Source organism: Nyctereutes procyonoides, unplaced genomic scaffold, assembly GCF_905146905.1.
Source record: "Nyctereutes procyonoides isolate TBG_1078 unplaced genomic scaffold, NYPRO_anot_genome, whole genome shotgun sequence".
Taxonomy (NCBI): domain Eukaryota; kingdom Metazoa; phylum Chordata; class Mammalia; order Carnivora; family Canidae; genus Nyctereutes; species Nyctereutes procyonoides.
The window spans coordinates 30,286,666-30,300,072 of NW_026575139.1; the positions used below are offsets into that span (position 1 = coordinate 30,286,666).

General features: G+C 41.2%; 1 protein-coding gene across 7 annotated transcripts in view; it reads right to left on the reverse strand.

Moving 5' to 3' along the window:
• The window catches only part of RAD51B (RAD51 paralog B), a 597,782-nt gene that overhangs the window by 73,695 nt on the left and 510,680 nt on the right, over nucleotides 1–13,407 (reverse strand). The gene's annotated exons all lie outside the window — the stretch shown is intronic.

Genomic DNA, 13,407 nt, shown 5'->3' on the forward strand with positions numbered 1-13,407 from the left:
AGTCCAGTCATTGCTCAAGGTATAGAGACTCCTGGGGGGGCTCGGTTCATTACCACAAAAGTTCATGAATTAGAGAAGGAAAGGGGATAAGGAACATGAGACTAAAAATAAAAACCAGCAAGAGTTTCCTTCAGCCTCAGTGAAAGTGACCACCCCTGGGCTAAAAGATAACAGAATTATATATCAATAAGAGGTTGCATGCAAGGCAGCTTGGAGCCATGGCTAATAATAAATCAAGCCACTCAAAATCTATGGCAGAAAGGCATAATGCTACTTCATAGAATAAGAGCCAGTTATGAAATAGTCTTAGTTTAAGAGAGTTATAAGACTTTTTTTAGCTTGATAAGAGTCTTACCTCAATTTTCCTAATCAATATAGAAAAATCGTGGCATATGCACATAAAATTCCTTTGCCCTTCCAACCCCTGCACACACACACCCAGAAGAGGAATCTGGAAACTCTAACCATTTTCATATCTAATCTGTATTAGACATCCTTATCCTCAGAGAAACATTCTTTCACCTTCTAAGACCGTCCTGTAAAGGGGAGGATCTGAAATAATCATCTGAGTTTCTAGTCTGCTCCAAGTTATGCCTTAGCTACTACCTTACATCTCCAGAGCTTTGCTGATCCCTCTTGAGAGCACCAGGAGGAAACTATTCCTGCTCTCCTCCTCTTCTTCCTCCTTAAAGCCAGGCTCCCAAGCCCCACCACTTAGAAGTCAGCATCCCCCCCTCCCATCATATCTGGCACATCCTGAGGTCTTCTCTGAATACCTGTGCCCACTCTGGCCCTAGGCCATGAGAGGAATCTTAGTCCTACAGAGTACAGTGGGACATTCATTATGACTTATATCCTGAATATCACATCTCTTTGCAATGAGGAGATTAAGTACAGAGAGGCTGAAGTCCACTGACTTAGTTAAAACATGAGGCCTTGGCCTTCTCATTCATTGCCTGCTTACTGCATCATCTGATTTTCACTCCTCAGCCTGGAGTATTGGTCTTCTTTTCTTTCTTTTCTGGACACATCATCTTTTAGGGCGGTTGCCAACTTTGCACAGCCTTACACTACTGGGCTCAAATATTAAAGCAGATGAATGTGGGTCAGTGGTTCCAGGCTGGAGGTAATTTTGTTGGCAATGTCTAAGTGAGATTGCCACTGGCATTTAGAGGGTAGAGGTCGGTGATGCTGCTAAACACCCTGTAATGCACAGGACAGGCACCTGTAACAAAGAATTATCCAGCCCAAAACATGACAGTTCTGAGGTTGAATGCCCCTGGGTTAGATAACACCAATCATATATTTTCTCTGGTTCAAGCAGGTATGGGAATAAATTAGATGGAAATCAACAACTGGGGCCATATTGAGCCTGGCGATTTTGAAATGAAGAAGAATTTAGCATAGGAAAGAATAAAATTTAGGGTGACCTTGGTGCATCATGCACATAATTCAAAACATATATGAATTAATTTGAAAACAAATTATCTAAACGGTGCTCATCTGATTGTATCACTTCCTTAACTTAAACTCCTCTAGTATCTCTCTGTGCCTAGGAGAAATATTAACTCCTGAATAATGCATCCGGGACACTTTGTCATCTGCACCCGTGTCTCTCTGGCCCCATTGCTCTAAGCTTTCTCCCTGGACAGTCTTCTGTAACTTCCTGACTTCCCTGTCCCCATTCTCCTTGACCTCTTGTTAGTAGCTGATAAAGCTTCTCCCTCTTTTGGCAACTAACATACTGTTTCTTCTGCTTTTTCTGGACCCTGCTGAGCATTCTTCTCCTTCTCTGCTTTTCTTCTCCTTCTCTTCCCACATAACTCACTCCTCCTTCTTTGTCCCTTTCTTTGGCCTTCTAGTTAAACTGGTTCAGAATCTCATTTCCATTTTTAAACTTTCCTTCTTCCATGCTTCTCAGTTCCAATAAATTGTGACACTCTGTTGATTGAACTGTAAAATCTTACCTATATCTATTCCCTACCCTCTGTTCCCCCGACTCCAGCCTTAGATCAGATCCTCACTTGCTTTTCCCCGGGGATGGCTGCTAGAGCTTTCTAACTGATGTCCAAGCAGCTGTCAGGTCCTCCTCAATAAAGCCCATCCTCTCTTCTGCCTACTTACCCTCCTCAAGCACACAACTAAGCATACTCCCGTCACTTCTGATCAAGCATGCTCGAAAACTTTCAATGGCTCCCAAGTGCATCCAAAGAGTTATAAATTCATCATACTGGCATCTGAAGCTCTTCTAGTCTGTACCCAACTTGCCTTTCCACACTGCTCCCTCCATTCCACTTCATATAGACTTTGCTCCAATGTAATCACCTCTTTCCCATGTCCCCTCCACACCTGAAATGCCTCTAGGTCTACACGTTGTCTTTGATACCACTTCCTGCTTGCGACTTTCTTGGTCATCACAAACATACTGTCTTCCTCCTCTAAATTCCCATAATACTTTATTTTCCCCTCTCACGTTACACCATTTTCTCTCCTATGGTTTATTACTTGTGTGTGCTTTTCTTATCACCCCTAATACATATTTTAAGAGGGCCAAATCCATGTCTGATTTATGCTAGCCTGCCTGAATCATATATGCCTCAATCATTCTTTGTCACTAATGCACAGAAGATACTTAATAAATCCTGATTAAATGGTTAATAAGTTATTCCTACTAAACTTTGTTTTTTTTTTCCTACTAAACTTTGAACCATATTATGATATATCTGTTTTAGCGGCAGATTTACATTCTTAATTCTATCTTGCTTAAGTTAAAATTAATAGCATTTTCACATTTTTCAAACAAACTTGTTAGAAGCTTGTTGCTTGGTACCTTCTAAATGACAGGATGAAGTAAGGCTGAACTTTCAAGTTTGCCACAAAAAAAGCTAGCTACATGTAAATAATTAGGAGTTGTTAATTAGTTAAGCACTCAAACAAAAAAATTTTTTGATAATAAAATTATAGACACTTCCCAGGTGTGGAAAATGTTTTCAGGAGCCACATGTGGCCAGCGGTGACTATTTAAGAACACCATGTCCCTAACCAATGAAAACAGTATAACAAAGTACCCATAAACCTGGCTGCTTTCCAGACGGGTAAGCTCAGGTCCTGATGAAAGGCCATGAGTACAAACAAATCGGAAAAGTTTCTAATGGAAACCCTCAGTGGGTGGCTTGAGATCTATTTTCAGGGGTGCTTACAAACATTACACCACCATAAGTGCAGTAACAGAGGGCTTTGAAAGCTAATGATAAGAAAAGACAATATGTTTAGAGTACTACAAGTGAGACAAAAGGTGGGCCCTTTATATAAGGAGGGCTTACATCTCGTTTGAGCTTCATATCCTAGTTACATGTTTTTTGATCCTTACAGTCACCCTCTGAGGTGGGTAATATAATCATCTCTATTGACAAACTAAGGCTAGGAGAGACTAAGTAACTCTTCCAAGGTCACATGGTGGGTTAATGACAGGGCAGGGCTCAAATCAGGCTGACTGTCTTCACCACTACTCCAGTCAGCCTTCTCCAGGCTTGTTATGCCAAATAGCTCCTGCAGAGCCTGAAGACCTATCTTGGGAAGGCACTGATGGAGGCATATTGTGAGCATCTCATCACTCATCTGAATCTGTATGTCACTCTGACTCCACAACCAGCTTCCTCTGTTCTGATGTATAGTGATAACTCAGGGCAAGGGGTTTCCAGAAAGACAATGCATGCCCTGGCTTGGCAAGTTATTTAACCTCGCTCAACTGGCCTAGCAGCTGATTCATGTAAATCAGGTGGCCTGAAACTGACCCTCTCTGGTTGAAGACCTAAAAATCCGGTCAGAATTGAGAAATTATTTCACTTAATAGGACCTTGAAGAGTGGCTATAGGTGGTGGGATTACCTGAAAGAGAAGTGGGAGAAAGGAAGATGGGAAAACTGTCAGTTACTATAAATTTATAACTTTCTTTTTTTTTTTAAGGTTTTATTTATTTACTTGAGAGAGTGCACAAGTGTGGGGAGGGAGGGGCAAAAGGAGAGGGAGAAGCAGACTTCCTGCTGAGCAGGGAGCCAGACATGGGGCTTGATCCCAAGGACCCCCGAGATCATGACCTGAGCTAAAGGCAGACACTTAACCCACTGAGCCACTCAGGTGCCCCTGTAACTTTATTTTCAACTAGAAAATTTAGTGGTTTCATGTCTTTTGACTTTCAAACATTTCTATGGAAGGACTGGCATAAATAATAATTAATGTTACTTATGAAAAATCAAAGGTAGAAGGAATCTGCTTGCTGCCTTTCAGAAAAGGTGATTTCCTGCCTAATGACATAACTGGTTGGGAAAGAGATAAGTGTGTTTTCTTTATGCTCATTTTAAGTGGGAGTTCTAAAAATTAGAGCACTCTCTCCCTTTCTCCTTTTTTTTTTTTCCTTTCTCCTTTTTGATGACTCTGATATTTAGATCTGGCAAGGCAGAATGACTTCATTGTATTGGAATTTGGTTTGTTTCAATACAAATAGAAAAGTCAAATAAGTGAACTAGGTTTTGAAAATATTTTCATTATTGGAGATTTTTCATCATCATAGGATTGAGCTTATGGAAGTATTCGAGTAAGCTACATGGAGAAAATCTAATTTGTTTACACTGAAATCAGATCTCTCTAAAACAGACTGTGGGGACATTCATTCTTCACTCTCTGAGACTCTTTTAGGTAAGTCAAAGGCATGTTTTCTTTCTGTAATTGCTTACCCATCTGTAAAATGTGAATAATAGTTCCTGCCTCCAGGCAACCAAAGGTTCCTGGTGACTCTTAGATGGAGATATTTGATATGTGTAAATGACAGGAACAATGATGATCAAACACTGAAGATGAAATTCTAAGGAGAAAGAAAGTTGAATTATCATCTTCAACATTTTTCGTTCTATTAATAATGGGTCAAGCTAGTAAAGCTCAGTAATGAAGTGGTTAAAACAACAGGACTTGGATTCTGGAATATCTTTCATGACCACTATCTTTTGGATCCAATTCCCCATGCCTGTGGAGTGGGAGTTGGTTACAAAGATACATTTCTCACAAGGCAAGGGGCTCTCTGTTCTGTACACAGGGTGTAGTCCTTGTGTAATCGGACTGAAGGAGGATAATCAGGTTGCTATGTAGCCTTGATTTCCAAAAAGGTAATGGGCTACTGGTACCAACCCGTGTCAGTATCTAGAAGAGGCCTGTTGGGGGGCCTTCAATGAGGAAGCTCTTTCTCTGAAAACATTTCAATTTATGACTCCTCTAACTAAGCATTTCTGGGAGGTCAAACTAAAAGTCTAGTACATAACATAAAACTGTCTGCCCTGTAGCAAAAGGATCAACTTTAAAAGAAGAGACTTTCCTATGTTAAAAATAATGAAAGTATTAAAAAAGCATGGACTCCCAGAACAGGGGAAAAGGAAAAATTCGCAGTCCAGGAGAGCTGGATATTCTGGACATTAGTCCCTCCCGTCCCTTTAAATGAAAAACAACTTATTGAGATTAGAAAGAGGAAAGAAAGAGAAAGAGAGGGAGAGAGGACAGAAAGACAGGAAAGAAAGAAGGAAAGATGGAAGAAAGGAAGGAAAGAAGGATAAAAGGAAGGAAAGAAGGAAGAAAGGAAGAAAATACCTATACATCTTTCCAGGACTGAAATAAGTTCAGGATGGGGATGGCATGTTAGCATTGGAATGAACAGTCTCTTTCTTTGTCCTCACATCCTAAAGTATGTTCTATGTAATGCCTAACAGCATATGGTTAGCTGCTGGCTACATGGCAGGACCCTGGAGTTCTATTTCCAACTTAGCTGTGGGCTTTTAACAAGACTGGGTGGGAGAAGGAGAGTGACATAACAAAGAACATCAGGGCAGGCCTTGGCAATGACCGGTTACTTCACCTCTCTGAACTTCCAGTTTTCTCATCCATGACAAGGGGTTACTGACAATGATCTCAGAAGTTCCTGCCTCTACTAACAACTTTGAATCTATGGCATTTTGATGACAAGAAATTAGTTCTTCTTTCTGGACCTCACTTTTCCCAAAAGTTTAAGAATGTTCTGTTCCATGTATTATCTTTGAATGGCTGTACACTACCTAACCCTCATTTAAGCCTGACGAGACTACAGACATGTGGTCCTTTTCCTAAGAGTAGATTTCTCTCCAGACTAGGGATTTTCTTAGTCTATCCTACTTACTAAAAACCTTATGATGATTAAACATGTGATGGCCAGTGGCCAAGTCCCAGCAAACACAACTTCATAAAAACAAAGCTTAAATAAATGTGGGAGTCTGAATGAGAGAGTAAGGATCAGAAGGGGATTACCATTCATGAAATTAAGATTCTCCTATTGAAAACCAGGCCCATGGAAGAGGCTGAGCTTCAGCATATATCTTTGGTTTGGTCATTCATTTGAACTGGGGAAGTGACTGAGAATCTTGGTTAGCCCCAAACAAAAGATGAAGTAGGGAAATATTTAGATCTGCTTTTTCCTAAGTTTCTCAGAGTAGCCCAAATTACCTGTTTGTATATCATCAGGTCTTATTTTATTCGATGCAGAAAGCCAGAATTTCAGCAAGCAGTTTTGAAGAGGATGAATGGGGTATAAAAGGGAAAAAGACTGCCTACGCTAGGATATTTCCAGAATAACGATTCAAGATGACCTACAAGCTCCATGAGGCCACAATGCAAAGGTATCACATAAAAGAGACTGGGAGAGGCTCACACATCTATCCTCCAGCAAAATTAATTTCCTTGGGGGTTTGTGGTTCATTAACTGAACCTGTGAACCAGCTGTATTCAGTTCAGTGTGCACTCTACTTCCTCAGGCCTTTAAAATTGACAATGGTCTGTAGGTCAAGTTCCAACGGAAGTGATATTTCTGACCTAGCTCTATAAATAGAGCACTGGAAAAAACCCATCAGCTGCAAATGGCCCAGGAAACACACGCTATCTATTAAGTAAGTAACCGCAGTATCTGTACTGCCATTTTAGATGAGAAAAAAATATCTTTTGTTATTTATAATCTTCTGAGCTTTGAGATTCTCAAAATACTTTAAAGCTATTAGTCTTCTTTCAGATTTACAAATAAAGGATCTGAGGCATAAAACCACACAATAACTGCCTCAATGTCATCTGTGCATTGAGGAAGGCATTTGGCCTGATACAGAATTAGGCTGCATCACTTTGGTAAAGCAGAAAATTTCATCCCCAATGTTTCTTGGGTAGAGGTGAAAGATCTGAATGCAGTCCAGAGTCTTTATTTGCACAACACACCGAGGATCCACGTTCCAATAATACTTGTTAGTGAGGAAGGTTAGAAATGTGAAGACAAGAAAAGGCGGGGCAATCAGAACCTTTGGAATGCAAGAGTTAGGGATGGGTTAATCCTCCACAGCAGAAGGAAGAAACAGAGCTAGCTAATCACTAGGATGAAGACTGGTATGTGCTAGCACAAACCACTCAACTCCATTGGCTTTGTGTGGGGAGAACATACTTTAAGTTTCCCAGAGTCTTAGTATGGTTATGTAAGTCATCATCCAAATAGGACACTTTTGAAAATGAAATGGGGACATTTTAATAACTATATTGGGATAACAGAGATAAGCCAGGACTGTTTTAATAAATCAAACCAGGATGCACATGGGAAATCTCAAGATGGGATGAAGGTAGCTCACCCTACACGAAAATGGTCAGTCTACAACCTATCTAATTTACCAATCAAAAGTTTTATAGGGCATACTGCATAGAACTTCTCTGCTATGTTTGCAGTGACAAGTATGAAAGTCCTCAAAGATAGCTATGAAAACAATAACAGGCATGAGAAGAACAGAACTAGGGTGTCTGAATAGAAAGAATTAATCTCCTCCCACCCAGCTCTGTTTCCAACATTCCCCAAGAAGCCTTGCCCCTGAAAACTTTCTCTAATATAGCTTTCCTCCAGCTCTTTAAGGAGGGGTAAAAATCCTGACTGGTGACCTGTAGCCAGGTTCCCTGACCCTCTGAAAAGAACTCTTTAATTAAATTAAACTCACTTGTCAGAGAAAATGCATACTATTCTTAGGTAAATACTAGCAAATAAACAAAGAAAACAAAAAACTTAACCATTTAAGGAAATCTGGGGCATTGTCTTTCTGAATCTAGGCTTAATTCAACATCAGTCAGGAAGATGCTTATGTGAAATGGGTTTTCTTCCATAGCAATGTATTCTAGATGCTCATTGTAAATAAGTGAATTCCTCAAATTATGCCAATCAGCTGTCTTGATATGAGCTTTGCTTTTCTACTCTCATTGTAGAATCTGGGGCAACAGGAGGATACCAGAGCTGGATTCTACTAAGTCTTGGCATTATACTTGCTCATCTCATTTTTTAACCGTCTTATATTTTTTTCAGGTGACTTTTTTTTTTTTTTCTGGCCGAAGCAGAAGAAAGATAGTCACTTGTTCTGATTTCAGATTATTTAAGGTCCTGGCTGCCAGGGGTGGGGGATGAGGGAATACCCCTTAGAGGTATGCATTCAGCCAACTGCCTTTGGAGAAAGCTTGGAAGGACAAAAAGTGGCATATCTTTTATCAGTTACTCTTCCTGGGGAGATTTAAACTATCGTGAAGTAATGTTTGGTAGCTTTATATATCCAGGGAACTAGTCTGGACAATGAGTAAGCTAGGTGATAGCCCACCTGGCTGAGGAGCAGAGGAACACATTAATAGTGATGGGGAATCAGCTCACATGGCAAACCCAGGACCAGGAGATATGGTCCTTCCCCAAGGCCTTGGCTGATGCAGGATTGGGCCCAGGTTAAGTCTGCTGTTGCTCAGGCTAGCACTATATCTCTGGCTTTTTGCCGGTAATAAGGACAAAAGGAAAAAGAAATGCTGTTGTCTAGCAGGTAATATGTTCTTAAAGAAAGACATTCCTATGAAAACATCAGTGGCTTAAAAAAATCATTAACACATTTGAAATGTGTTACACATTAACACATTGAAATGAAGACATTTCAACTAAATAGAATGTCTAATCCTGGAGTAGATCTTTGATCAGAAAAAAAATATTTCCATAAAGGACAAAATTGGGACACCCAACAAAGTTTGACTCTGACTGGTATATTAGATAATAGTATTATATCAATGCTAATTTCCTGGGTGAGATCATTGTATCGTAGCTATTACATAAGAGAAGTTCTTGTTTTTCTGAGATAAATTCTGAAGTATTTGGAGATGAAGGGTCATGATATCTACAGCTTATTCTCAAATGGTTTCCTAAAGCTAACAATAATAGATTCATGTTATAAAAAAATAAGTTGGTAATAATAATACGAGAGAGATCTTAAAAATGTGGCAAAAGGTTAGAAGCTAGGTGAAGCAGGTATGGGAGTTCATTGTACTTTCCTTGGAACTTTTCTGTAGATTTAAACTCTTTTACTTAAAACAAACAAACCAGAAAAAACCACCACCACCACCAACTGTGAAAATGTAGGTTAGCCTACCCTAACTGTTGACTTGGGTCACTGACATAAAATCAGGACACAGGACTGGATCTCTGGAGAAATTACTAGGGCATTGTTTCATTTGCATGCTTATGTATCAGAATCACCAACCAGGTAAACCACTTTTTTTTTTTAATTCCATGCTTTCTAGTTTTATGCTATAATTGCTTAAAGATTAGAATTATGTGTTTGCCTTTGATATGTAGTTGAGATGGCTTCTGTTTCTTTTTTTTTTTAAGACTTTATTTATTCCTGAGAGACACACACACACACACACACACACACAGAGGAGAGAAAGAGAGAGAGAGAGAGAGAGAGAGAGAGAGAGAGAGAGGCAGAGACACAGGCAGAGGGAGAAGCAGGCTCCATGCAGGGAGCCTGATGTGGGACTCCATCCCGGGACCCCAGGGTCATGCCCTGGGCCGAAGGCAGGGGCTAAACCACTGAGCCACCCAGGCATCCCAGTAAACCACTTTTTAAAATGTAGAATCCTTGTCCCCATCCCAAACCCAATGAATCAGCATCTCTGAGGAATGATGCCTAGGAGTCTACATTTTCAAGAGGCTCTCCCAGATGATCCCTATATACATTAAAGTTTGAAAAAAATCACATGTCAGGCATTTGCTATTTTGCTTGCAATTACAGACTTCTCAGACCTCTGGACAGTCCATGTGGTATTAATGGATGATGCGTTTGCATTTAAAAAAAATCTCTCCTTCATGTTTTGCCATGTAGCTCTGCATCCTTTTCATCAATGGAAGACACCAATCTGGTGAGCACCCTCTGGCCCAGTTTTTAAGACTCCTATCTGCTGGGATCCCTGGGTGGCGCAGCGGTTTGGCGCCTGCCTTTGGCCCAGGGCACGATCCTGGAGACCGGGGATCGAATCCCACATCGGGCTCCGGTGCATGGAGCCTGCTTCTCCCTCTGCCTGTGTCTCTGCCTCTCTCTCTCTCTCTGTGACTATCATAAATAAATAAAAATTAAAAAAAAAAAGACTCCTATCTGCTAACTTTATCCACCACCCTACTTCCCAAGGGGAATAGGGAAGAGATGTAAACTGTTTAGAAATGCCATAACTCATCTGGTTGGAGTTGTTGTCAGAGGAGCAACCCAAAGTGCCAACTCAGAAAGTGGAGGAGGGGTAACTGACAGCCTGTAGCATGAAACAGGACAGGGCCAGTCAGGAGGCCCAGGTCCCCCTAAGGCAGGCACCCTCATTAAGGCCCCTTGTCAGTCAGGCTCCTTGACCTGCATTTCTTCTAGACGCCAAACATAGCTGAGCTTTCCTAGTCCGGCTTCCCTTTGTTTCTTCAGTGGGAACAGGAATGGAGCACAAGTGAGGGAGTAAGAGAATCAAGTGGGGCAGGAGCTGGGAGCCCGGAGGTGCTCTGGAGTACAGAAGTGTATCTGACGAATTCAACTTAAACTGCACTAACACGCTACTTCCCTCAATCCCACACCATCAGTGTGATCATTATTCCCATTTCATAGACTAAGAAGTACCTTGACTGAAACCCACACCCAGTGTGAGGCAGAGCTGGGGCCCGAGCCCAGGCACGCTAGGACTTTCTGCTGACCAGCTGCCTCCCTTTTGGCCTTAGAGAGCACATCGCTGTGGAGAATGCTTTTAATTATCACCTTGCCTGGAGTGCAAAGATTTATTATTATGCTTTCTTCCCGCCCCGTCTCAAGCACCCCTCTGGGAAGTAGCATGATCATGATAGGAATCAGGATCTTTTCATGCATGGGAGGGAATGGAATGCTGGCATCACACATGTTTGTTGCCCCTGAAGGCTGTGAGAGGGGGATGGGGGTTCAGACACAGAATGGTGAATAGTTTGGGGAGGCAATCCCTGGGTCCTTAGCACCCTGAGTTTTAGACAAGAACCCAAAAGTACTTTGGGTATCTTTTCCCACATTGATGAATTCAGGGGGACTGCCAGCTTCCTTCAGTTCAGCCTATGTTTCCTTGACATCTGGAGCTGGGCCTTTTGTGTCAAAGCGAGGAGAAGCTCCTGCACTTCTCCCTTTCTTGAGGTGTGCACACGGATACACACACACCCCATGGCTGTCATGCCAACATAAGGCTCACCAGAAGTTGGGGCCACAGGAGAGGGGGAAACTCCATTCATGCTTGGAATTCACGGTGGCCTCTGGATCACAGGTTGCAGGGTCCAGGCATGAGGGGGTTGCCCTGTTGTGGGGGATCTTGGGCGATGGAGATGACCTTCTTTTAACTTTCTTCAGTATTCTCTCACAAGACTGCCCCAACCTCTGGTGGTACAGTCAAGTATTTTCAGGCAGGAGCCTCATGGCAGGAGAGGGAACTGATGAAAAAAATATGCTGATGCTAACAGGACTATTTTAATTGGGGGGAACTGGTTTGGTGGCAGCAGGCAGTCAGCACACATCTGTGAAATATGAGTTCTTGAGTGAAGCAATTTCCTTCTTCCTTGAAGGCCACAGTTTATCTAGAAAGTGGACAGAACTATGGGTTTACTGAAAATGACCAGGTTCACAAAGTGATCAAGATCACCAGCTTGGTATAACTTGTCCCATATCTCAGAAATCACTTGTTGCAAGGCATTAAAGAATTATGAGGTGATGTTTTTGGAAGAATTAGTATGTTCCAAACACCTGACCCAATACCTTACCATACACCCATTATCTCTATGAGGGAGATGTCATTATTATACCAATTTTCTAGAGAAGGAAATTGAGCTGGAGAAAAAGTTATTGCCCAAGGTGACCCTGCAAGTGGCAGAGCAAGGGTTTAAACCCAGCGGCCTGACTCATCACTTCTTTCAGTATTTCTTTTAGCCATTTAGAAAGTATTTAAAGAATGACCATTCACCTCTCTCTCTCTCTGGGAGAGAAAACTCACCCCATTTTCAAGATACTCCACTCATTTTCCTTTCCTTATTAAGTTGCAATATTCAGTTTCTTATTCAGAGTCATCTGTGCCTGTCTAGGAAAGCATATTTTAATAATGCTCTCTCCCTATTGTTGGGAAACTCTTGGTCATATGATACGTTTCTAGAAACTGATACCGAAGAAAAATAAATCTCCAGGTTCTGTAGATTTCCAACTGAAAATATGTAAAATAACTTTTGTTGCCAAAATCATGATTGGCTTTCCTTCCATGAATATAATCTCCACATCTGGTTCACCTTCTTTGCCAAAAAGACATGATTATATATCTTTTTTTTTTTTTTTTATATCTTAGGGTGTTTCTATTTCATGACATTTCTAAATAGGATTGCTATGTTAATCATCATTGCAATCCCATTGATAATTACATTATTTCTTTTATCCATGTTAACTCTATGATGAAAAATAAAGCAGCAGAAGGCAACTGTGATGTAGTCAGAAAAGCCCCACAGGAAGCCAGTGCACCCATTTTCTCATCTGTAATATGGTTGTGGGATAGGAAGGGGGTCAATAATCATGGTTGACATTCACACGTATCTACAATGGGCCAGAAGCAGTTTCAAGTACTTTATGTGATAAAAATCTTTTAGTCATTCCAATAACAACATGAAGTTGGATACCATTACTACCCTTATTTTAGAGATGACAAAAATGTGCCACATTTGTGTAGCTAGCAAGTGGTGGATAGAGGGTTCAAACACTGAGAGTCAGACCCCTGAGCCTGTGGTCCAGCCTTGCCCATGACTCTGACAAGCAGCCAGGGCTGGGAGTCCTTGTTCTTGCTGACCTCCCACATCAGCAGCCAAGTTTAACCCCAGCAGTAGATTATTATATCATACTTAGCCAAGGATGGCCCATAAAGTTTTCATGACATTATCATAGACTCATCTGGTTTATGAAACAGAGTCATAGTGCACACAGAAAAGTCACGTATTAAGCATTTTTTTAGTAAAAGGTTTTATCATCATCATTGTTCTTAGGGAAAGTGA